The sequence below is a fragment of the Coffea eugenioides genome, chromosome 5 (assembly GCF_003713205.1).
Source record: "Coffea eugenioides isolate CCC68of chromosome 5, Ceug_1.0, whole genome shotgun sequence".
Taxonomy (NCBI): domain Eukaryota; kingdom Viridiplantae; phylum Streptophyta; class Magnoliopsida; order Gentianales; family Rubiaceae; genus Coffea; species Coffea eugenioides.
Genome location: NC_040039.1, coordinates 17094953 through 17105035, shown reverse-complemented (window position 1 = coordinate 17105035; position 10083 = coordinate 17094953). Strand labels below are relative to the sequence as shown.

The 10083-nt window shown below is 35.6% G+C and overlaps 1 pseudogene; it reads right to left on the bottom strand.

Moving 5' to 3' along the window:
• Positions 1–2202: 2202 nt before the first annotated feature.
• LOC113771233 lies at positions 2203–9346 on the bottom strand (annotated as a pseudogene).
• Between the last annotated feature and the right edge of the window lie 737 nt (positions 9347–10083).

Genomic DNA, 10083 nt, shown 5'->3' with positions numbered 1-10083 from the left:
ATTAATTCTCCTTGTATTTATTATACTTCCAGATGTTGCTTTGATGTTGATTTAGTTGATGACAGTGGAGCTATACCAGCTTCCATATTTGGAGAACTAGCTGAGAAGCTTTTAACATTCACCTCCATTGAAGCAACGCAGCATTTTAATGAGGTTTTATTTTGTCTCAAAAAGTTGTTGACAGACCTATTACAACATTACTCATGTTTTTTTCCCTCTTGTTCTCAGAATGTTGAGCTCCCTCTTGACCTTGTTCATGAACAACTGAAATCAAAGACTTTTCTGATTCATATAAAACCAGTCCAAGCACAGCTAGCAGACGCTAGGCAACGTTACACAGTTATATATTACTATGAAGTTGATCATGCTACCAGTTCAGCTCAGGTAGTAAGTGAGACAAAAAATGATTTGCCACTGCTTAATGACCAGTCCCCAACGCTGGAACTAGCTGATACAGGTAAGCGCACGGATACTCTGAACTTAATTTTAATTTCTTATTCGATTACTTCCTGTTTAATTATTTACTTTTACTGCTACTAATAGTCTTATTTTGCATTTATGTCATGTTTCAATTTCTATTTAATAAATTCAAGAAAAACGCAGGAAAGGTCCACAAGAATAGATCCTATTACAACTTTTTTATGTTACGTTCTTTTTTCCCCCAAGTATCTTTGCAGCTCAGCTCTAAATTAATTTTCAAGTTATATTCTGTTCATTGGTTTTCACCGAGTAGCTATACGTATTATTTCTTGCTTTTCCTGTTATCTTTACTATTGCCTTCTTAACACAGATGATTATCCATTGAAGTTATATATGATAGTGGGAAATCCTATTTCAGTTGTGCTTAAAATATATATATGCTTTGTCATTGCTTTTCCATTGCAGATGTTGTATCTATCTATTTAGAGCATGCATAGAATTGTGTGGTTGGATTTACAAGTGTATTTAACACTTGTTGTTAAAATTACTCATGTACATCTGAGTTTTGCAGCAGAACCACAAATTTGTATGCTGTGATTACCCTCAGTGCAATATTGAAATTTTGTTTGTGCTTACTTTCACTGGTGTATAGAGTTCCAAAAAGTCCTTGCTCCCAAATTACATTTGTTTAGTGCAACAAATCCTCTTACATAGTTAGCAAAAAATGACTGCCACAACCGTGTAGATTTGTCCAAACTCTTAACTCTGTTGTTTTTTAGGCCATTTCACCTTCTATTCAATTTGCTATATTAGTTCCAAATTTTGCCTTCTTCTTCCATTTATTTGCCTCAAGTATTTTGTGCAGCATGCATTCAATAAAAATGAAACCTTAGTTTTTATGTGCTAACGTCCTGTACAAAAATGAAACCTTTTTATTTATTCAAGTCCATCTCATGTTTTTAATACCTATTCTGTCCTAACCTTATTCCTAGTGCTGATATAGAGCAGACACTTGCATTATTCTCACTAGCTTTAAGACTCCTTAAGTTTGTTCTATGTTTACCCTTTTACGCTTTAATTACGTATGCTCTCTTTTCATGTACTGTTATTTACTTGCTATTTCTTAACCAATTCTTTGTTATGTAACTTGCTCCAGAGCAAAATCTTGCACCTTCAAAGACTCGCATGCGCCTTTCTGAAAAATTTGATGAATTAGACAAGCTCAACGCAGGCAACTCTCCAGATGAACCCACCAGCTCTACCAAGAAATCAAAACTAACCTAGAGCAGAGTTATTCATTTTTTGTCTTCGTAAGATACATGCGCCTTACCAATGGTTTGCACTCCTACATTTTGGCAAGTTTCTTACAAGGGTCGTTGATTCTTTCATGAACCCTCTTCTTTTGTACGTATGTATTAATGAACCAGCTACTTTCGACGCATATACTATCCTCAAAAGTCAACTTTATTTATTATTAGTTGTATACAGACCTACTTATTCCGTTGCTGCTTTCTAAAACTTTCTCATTCATTCAGATTACGGCTTCTATTGCTTATAGCAACAGCTTATCTAATCACCATTGATATCTCGTAGGTTGCTGCAATTCCAATTTTCAGATAAACAAAAACAATATGCTGTACTCTATTTCACAGAACCTTCTTCCAAAGCTTAAATCAATTACAAGGGAAAAAAAAGAAAGTATTAGGCAAAAATTTCTCAAACGTAGGCATAAAAATGAAGCATACAAATCGCACACATGAACATGAAAAATATGGTCATAACTTAAGCAACAATAGAGGCCTTCAACCCTGCAACTAACCTTGACCTCTTCTTAACCAAACTCTCACTTCTTCTCTCACCCTGCTCCTTTAGCCTGCTAGCAAGAAGCTTCTGATACTCGGCTCCTTCAGACTTAACCTTTGCAATTCTCTTCTTTTTCTGAGCAATTATTGCTCTCTTTCTCTGCAATATCAATGAAGCAACCAACCTCTGCATCTTACGAGCTTTGCTAGCCTTTTTACCTAATGATATAAACATTGATACAAACTCAACAACAATCCGCGCTAGAGTGTTTCTGCTCTCGACTTGGAAAAGGAACAAATGCAGTAAAGAATAACAGTAAATCAAAAACTCATCAACCTTTATTGTGACCGTCCTCCTGTGTGTATTGACATACTTTCTCAGATTCCCTTCTTTTAACACATTGAAGACCTTTCTAATTTTTGAAGCCTTTTGTAAACCTCTCATTCTTGGCTTCTCAATATCAATGAGTCCAGCCAGGTCATTCTCACCTTTCTTAACAATGACAACATTCAACACAGAGAGATCAACGCTAGCAATACATCCGCCAGCACATTTCCTGCTGCGCTCGCCATTTCTCCTCCCATAACCACGAAACCATAGGGTGTGACGACCCCACTTCTCCCTAAGGCGAACCAGAGGGTTGGCGGGCCGTCTGCCCAGCTCTCGCCAGGACTCACACGAGCAATCTAACCCGAAACCTTTCGAAGAATAAACTAATCTATTACAAAACAATTTTTCCCCGAATAGAATCATACCTAAAGCCACATTAACTTCAGAGATAGCAATGATAAAATAACCAGTCGAGGCCCTTAAACGTCCTACGTGCTACTTACCAAAGTACAAAGTCGTATCAAACCGGATAGATGAAATGCATAAGTCCATAATACAACTTACAAGCCAAGAATCGAATTAGGGTTTACACATTTTCCAGCTTCAAGTGGCAATCCAAAAAGGAAAATACATTATTCCAAGTAACACATTACAGCCCACAGAATAAGTATTAGTGTTCAAATACAATCCCAAAAGGAAAACATAAATAAGCATCCAGCTTTCAGTTTCCAGAACCTGTTAAGGAAAACAATAAACGTGGGGTGAGCTAAAGCTCAGTGGTGCCCCAAAACATGCAATCACATAATTTCAAACAGCGATTAATAACTGCACAAATTTAACCAGTTAGGAAAGCGTATAACAGCACAAGGTAGGATACGTGGGCTCTCAGGAGCCATTTCCCTCGCTTGATCACCAATGATCGTAGTTGACCCTCCGTCAACTCTCACTACTTATAATCCATGTAGATCCACTTATTTTAATCCTAACCCGTCACCGTTCATACCTCTGCTTCGGGCCCGAACTTCATCTACCGACGCAGTATACTCGAGATATACCAGTATAAAATTTGTCGAGGGATTCACCCAATGACGTGATTGCAATCAGATTCATGCGTCGAGGAATTCACCCAATGACGTGATTGCAATCAGATTCATGCGTCGAGGGATTCACCCAATGACTTATTGTAGTTAGATTCAAGCGTCGAGGGATTCACCCAACGACGTAACTATATTTAGATTTATGGTAGTTAGATTCATGCGTCGAGGGATTCACCCAACGACGTAACTACATTTAGATTTATGGTAGTTAGATTCATGCGTCGAGGAATTCACCCAACGACGTAACTACATTTAGATTCAAGGATTCAGGAGAAAAATTGTTTTTGCACAAGTCACCACTCGAACGGCTAGTGCGATAAAGTACACATAGCTCACTTCGATGGATCAAAAACCAGTTTTACAATTTATCACATATCGAGTCAAGGAAGTACTTTAAACAGGTAAGCATAGAACAGGCAGGGACACTCACCAAGAGTGGAGTTCAGATATCAAGTTGGAAATCGAATTCCGCGTCCTCGCAATATCCTAAAAACCAAATTTTGAAACTATAAGTTTCTACTCAGCTTTTAAGTTTATAGACATCGAGGTATATTTAATATACTACTGGTCTACTTTTCCTTAGAAGAATCAAGAGTCCCTTAGGTTAAAACTTGACAAAAGTAGAAGAAATGTTTATTGTAGTTTTCCTTAAGATACTTATCCTTATAAAAGGGTAACTAGTATTGTTTTCTTGAAATAAGTCGACAAACCTCTTAATATCCACGTTAGGAAGTTACTTTGAACATTTCTTTAAAGTTACGGCTTTTGCAAAAATTATCCTTAAAACTATTTTTCCTAAAATAGGGTTTCTTGCCGAGCAAGTCTCCCAAGCTTTTCACTAAAATTAGTAAAACTCATATTTTGGAACTTTTCCTATAGTTAACTATCCAAGTGCAAAGCTTAAGGTAAGAAAAGGAATTAAAATAAGACTTAGAGTTTCCAAAAGCTATAGAACTTATTTACTATAGCTATCAAGGCTAGTTTGAGTTAAAGGAAATTATCGAGTTGGAAAGTTTTAGGCAAAACACTAGATATGGAGTTTTATAATATAATACTAGTTGGAAAAATATTTTTGATTAATTTGATCGCAGTTACTCGAGTTCGCAAGGTCGATACAACTTCCACAGCACCGATTCCGTTTCAAAGTTATAATATGGATCAAAATATGGCAAAAATCACATAGCAAATTACTAGGGCTTCGTCAATCATTAGCCCTAGATTTCAACAAGTGCATCTCTGAATAAAATAAAATGATCAACCAAGGCTTCATCAATCATTAGCACTTGGTTTCAGCAAACCCATGATAAGCAAATAAAAATAAAGGTAAAGCCCCAAGACATTCCAGCAATTAACTTCCATCACCCAGTAATACTTTATAAAATCATTCCAATGGCCAAGGGCTTCATCAATCATTAGCCCCTGACAACATCAATTACTTCTAACCACAATTTAATCAAGAATTTAAACCACAAGTAAGCTACAAGTTCAATCCAAAACCCAATTTCAGTTTCACAAAGAAACAGGGCATTCCTACCAAAACAGTCTACTTCAAGGATTTACGGTCAGCAGTATACATGGAGGAAAAATACGAAATTTCTACAGGACAAAGGCCTATGTTTCTAGTTTCAAATGCCACTGACGGCGCCTTAAATGGATTTTTCTACACCAAGATATGAGCATTTTACTGAAACTGGTCAGGGACATCCGAAAATCTGAAGTTTCATTCTTCACTTGTGAAAAACTCCTTTTTCTCTTTTAACACCAAAATGTTTTTTATTCAACCATCCATACATTTCTTATAAAACTCCAAAACAACAAATTCCAGACATTTCCATCCATCAAGATTCAGGGAAAAATTTAAAATCAAGTTAAGATCCCAACTCCACCGTTTACTATCACATAAAATTTCAGCAACTAATATACTTTGGATCAAATTTTTCCCTTGGTTTAAACAGGGTGTTAGGTACTCAAATTCAGCATTTAAACACTTAGCTAGCTATTAAAAATTTCCACTTCAAAACCAAATTCATTCAGTAACTAAAATCATCCAGAAATAGTTTGAAATCCAAAAGAAAACAAACTGAAAATTTCTGATCAAACCTCTCGGCTATTCCAGAATTTTCCAACCCTTGGGTATTTATAAATCCAATTTTCCTCGGCTAAAACATGGTTTTAGATACCCAAATTAGTCATGCAAAAACTTATCTAGCTAATTAATATTTCCAATTCAAAATTTAACTTAGACAACAGCTGCAAATCCCCAAAATTTCCAGAATTTCTGTACAGCTAGCTTCGGACAAACATGCATGCAACAGATTGCATTTTTATTTTATTTTTCTGGTTTAAACTAACTAATTAGCTGCATGCAGAGCCTAATTAACTTGTTATTAACCATCTAATCATGGTTATAAGTTTAAACAACAACATTAAACCAAATCAGGTTGCAAAAATTCAAGCTAAGCCCTCGGCCAAATCAGAAACTCTTCCAGCATTTGTTTAGTCACAAACCATTTTTTTCTACGGTTAAATCCTATATTTTGCACTTAAATTTCACATGCACAACTGCTGAATTAACTAGCTATCATATCCAGACCAAAAATCAGTTTGACAGCAACAAAATTGAACCAAATTAAGCTGCAATAATTAAGCTAAGCTCTCGGCAGAAATTTTCTTAACCCAACCCAGAAATTTCCTCTGCTTTAACACATCATCCGAATGTACAATACAACATGCATGGTCTAAATCTTCAAGTCTTCACTCAGCTAAAGGCACTTAGGTGTTCAGATGCCACAGAAAACGCAAATGGAGTTGCATTAACTCCTCAAAGTCTCGATAGCAACATTTTGTCAAAACAGAAATTTCCTAATGGTTTGATTCCAGTAGCCGATTGTATAATCTAAACATGCAATCTCAGATGCAGCTTGCTCAACCAATAATCAACCTAATTAGATCAGAAATTACCTCAGTTAGCAGCTAATCCTTCACACGAAATATTCCAGAAATTTCTTCCCTAGCTCTCGGTCAAGTGCAGTCGGTGGTTTTCTAGCTCCTAAGTTGCGGCTGTAATTTGTTGTAGCTGGTGGCTTTGAGGTCGGTTGGTTGAAGATGAAGGTATAGAATGGTGAAGCTTCCTGCAAATCTCCTCCCTGGCTTCACTCCAACTTACGGCAGAACCAGAAAAATTTCTGGCAGCTCACGTTCGCTCCTCCTACCTCTCGGATGCAGCTCACCAGGCAGCTCTCTCTCTCGGATGCTCTTGGTCGAATGCAGAGGAAGAGGTAAGGTGCGGTTGTGGAGAGGGATTGCAGTAGTTTCGGTGCAATTGGGCAAAAGAAATGAGATGATGAAGGGAATGGTATCTCGGTATTAAGAAGGAAGCAGTTTGTGGTTTACTTGTGCAGAGAAGAAAGGAAGTTGCGGTTTGTATTTGTGATATGAAATGTGAATTAGAATGAATGGTTTTGTGGTTTTAGCCGTGAGATAGAAAGGATGGTTTGGTGGTGCCGTTGTTTAGGAAATAGAGGTTTCGTGTAAGAATTGATTGCGTATAACATTGGTTGCGTATCGAATTGGTAATAACAAATGTGATTTGATTTGCGGTCAGACGTCTTGTTTGGTTTGCATGGAAAGGTAAGGGTATTTTAGTCTTTTCACTTTGCTCCCTAATCTCAACTTAATTTCTCAATTCTAACTCACTTCTAAAAATTATCCCCAAGTGTGATTTGAACGCCTAATTATACCCTAATATACCTAAACCATTTTTATCGAATAATAATCGATTAAACTTGCATATTAAGGTTCCTAGTAATTCTTATATTAATTAGCGATTAAATTAGTTATTAGAATTTCCAATTATTATTTCTCAAGAAATAGAGTTAGTCTAACTCGAATTTTATCGATTTGGTAATATAAAGTCAAATAAAATAATAACTTAATCCAAGGGTATAAATTTGCACACACAAAAATTATACTTACGCACTTACTTGAAAAACAAAGAAAGATAAGGATATATTTATCGAATTTTCACGCCTTAAGCATGTTTCATATATTAGAATCATATTTGTCTAAAATTCATTGGTTTTTATCTTAACACGGAAATTCTTATTAACATTTAACATTAGCAACTAATTGAGATTAATCATAGGAATTAAATAATTTATTTTGAGATCGTAATTCTATTTACTCAAGTATCAATACTTTAGCATTAAGGACTTAGGTATTCTTACATTTAATATTAAGGCGAAAAATTAATCTAACCCTAAAGATATTAATTTAGTCTAGCAAAACCAAGAAATTTCATAACTTAGGAAAATTATATTATTTTTTTCACATAGACCTATTTTTACGTTCTTAATTGCGAACAAGTAAAAGTAATGCTAGAAATTATTAAGGAATAAAAGAAATGCAAATGAAATATGCACTAGCTTATATATCCATTTTCAAGGTTCTCACATAGGGTCCCTAATCAAGTTAAATGTACAGTTCATCAAGTGACTGCAAATTGCAATAATACCTATTACATCATTTTTTCCCTCACGGAGATTCTAACCTCTACGAAGTAAGAGACACACACCCAGGAGGCAAACCTCCCTATTTCATGACAAAACCCTGCTTATCACATCCACCCATTATCTTGAACCCCTAGCCCTTGAAATCCTGCAAAGTACAACCAACTTATGTTCATGTTTGTACACAGTTATGCAAATGTAACAGCAAATAATTACATGGACTGCTAACAAAATACATACATCACCAACACCATCACCACTGACTTCCTCTACGATCCTCTTCTCCCAAGATATACGACTATTTATTAAACAACAAAATTATGAAATCAGCAGGGGTCCTTTTATTAAATGTAAAATAAAGCAGATCAAGCTATATAATTTGTAGTATGAATAAAAACAACAATAAATTCATCCAGTTCAAGCAAAAATATCTCCAATCAGGAAGGGCTACAACCGTCCAGCCTAATAACCATAACCCAGCTATCTCATGACCATAAAAATACTAATAAAAATACATCGCCAAGCGTTAACAATACTAATAAAAACTTTCTTCTTCTTTCCGTTAAATATATTTATATAGTCAGTCCTATATTCAACACGTGATGTACCAAAATTCAATACCATACACCTCAAACAAAAAGCTGCAGCTGTCTACAAGCACCCATCTCTGCTGTTTCTTATTTTCTTTTACTTCCAAAATTTACCAGCATTTTTGCTGTCTATATTAATAGCATCATACCAACTTTTCCTCCTATTATCTTCTCCTTCTTCTGCCACTTTCATAGCACAAAATATGTTTGATCCACCCTCAGCTTCCCACCAACCAACCAGCAACTTAACCCCTTGCTGCTTTCTCTTCAAATGTTGTCACAGAGGACAGGTGAACTTTTCTTTCCTTATGAAAAAAAACGTTCAAACTATCCAAATATAATATATTCTATTAGTTTGCTTACTTTTAATTGCTCCATCAACCAATTCCAGATTTTTCCTACCCAGTTTCAACTCTTACTTCATCAGCATGGAAAGAACACAATCATCCTCAGATATGGAATGCAAAAATGGCCACTCACAATTGCCAATGGCTGCTTTGAAGAAGGATGGGATGACTATTGCCATGACAATATCAGTAACACACATGATATGTTGATGGTTCACCATGCTGGAAATCTTATTTTCGACGTTATTCATTTCTGTGAACTCCAACAACAAGTTTACTTATCCTGGATAGTTCCACTCCCAAATATTTTCAAGAATAATGCTACCTATACACAAGGCCTGTATATGTTTTCCTCTATTTCCTATATGCATTTCAATTATCATTATTTCTAATGCATTATCTGTTTAATGGCCTCAGCTACCACATCCTTATCAGTTAACCGCCATGATGTCACTTCATCATTAAACCCAGACTTTTGTCAAAACATAACTGATTTCCATTGTTTTTATCAAATTTTCCATTCAGCAACGCCAAATTCAATGGTAAGTTATTATTATATGCGCATTCATCTATTTTCTTTAGCCTTTTTTTATATGTCCGTTTTCCATGCTAACTTTTCTTAACAATTATTAGAAAATTCCACGATTCATTGCTCACTTCTTCAACAGTGAAAGAACTCCCACCGTGCTTATCAAAACTGGCAATAACATTACAGAGGGAAACACCTGAAAAAGAACTGGAGAAGCTTCGCTCTTCAACATCAATTGCAGCATAACGACACTCTTGTGTTTATTCCAGAATCATAGACCACATTTACTGTTTTAATATTTGATTATAATGGAGTTGAAAAACTATTTCCATGGTATTACACTTTCAGCATTTATTCAGATGCTTAAAGCTATAATTAACCTCTGTTAAGTCATCTAATCATGCCTCTACGGCTTTTTAAATGCTTCCATTGATGTACTAGAACCTTTTTCCTTCCAAT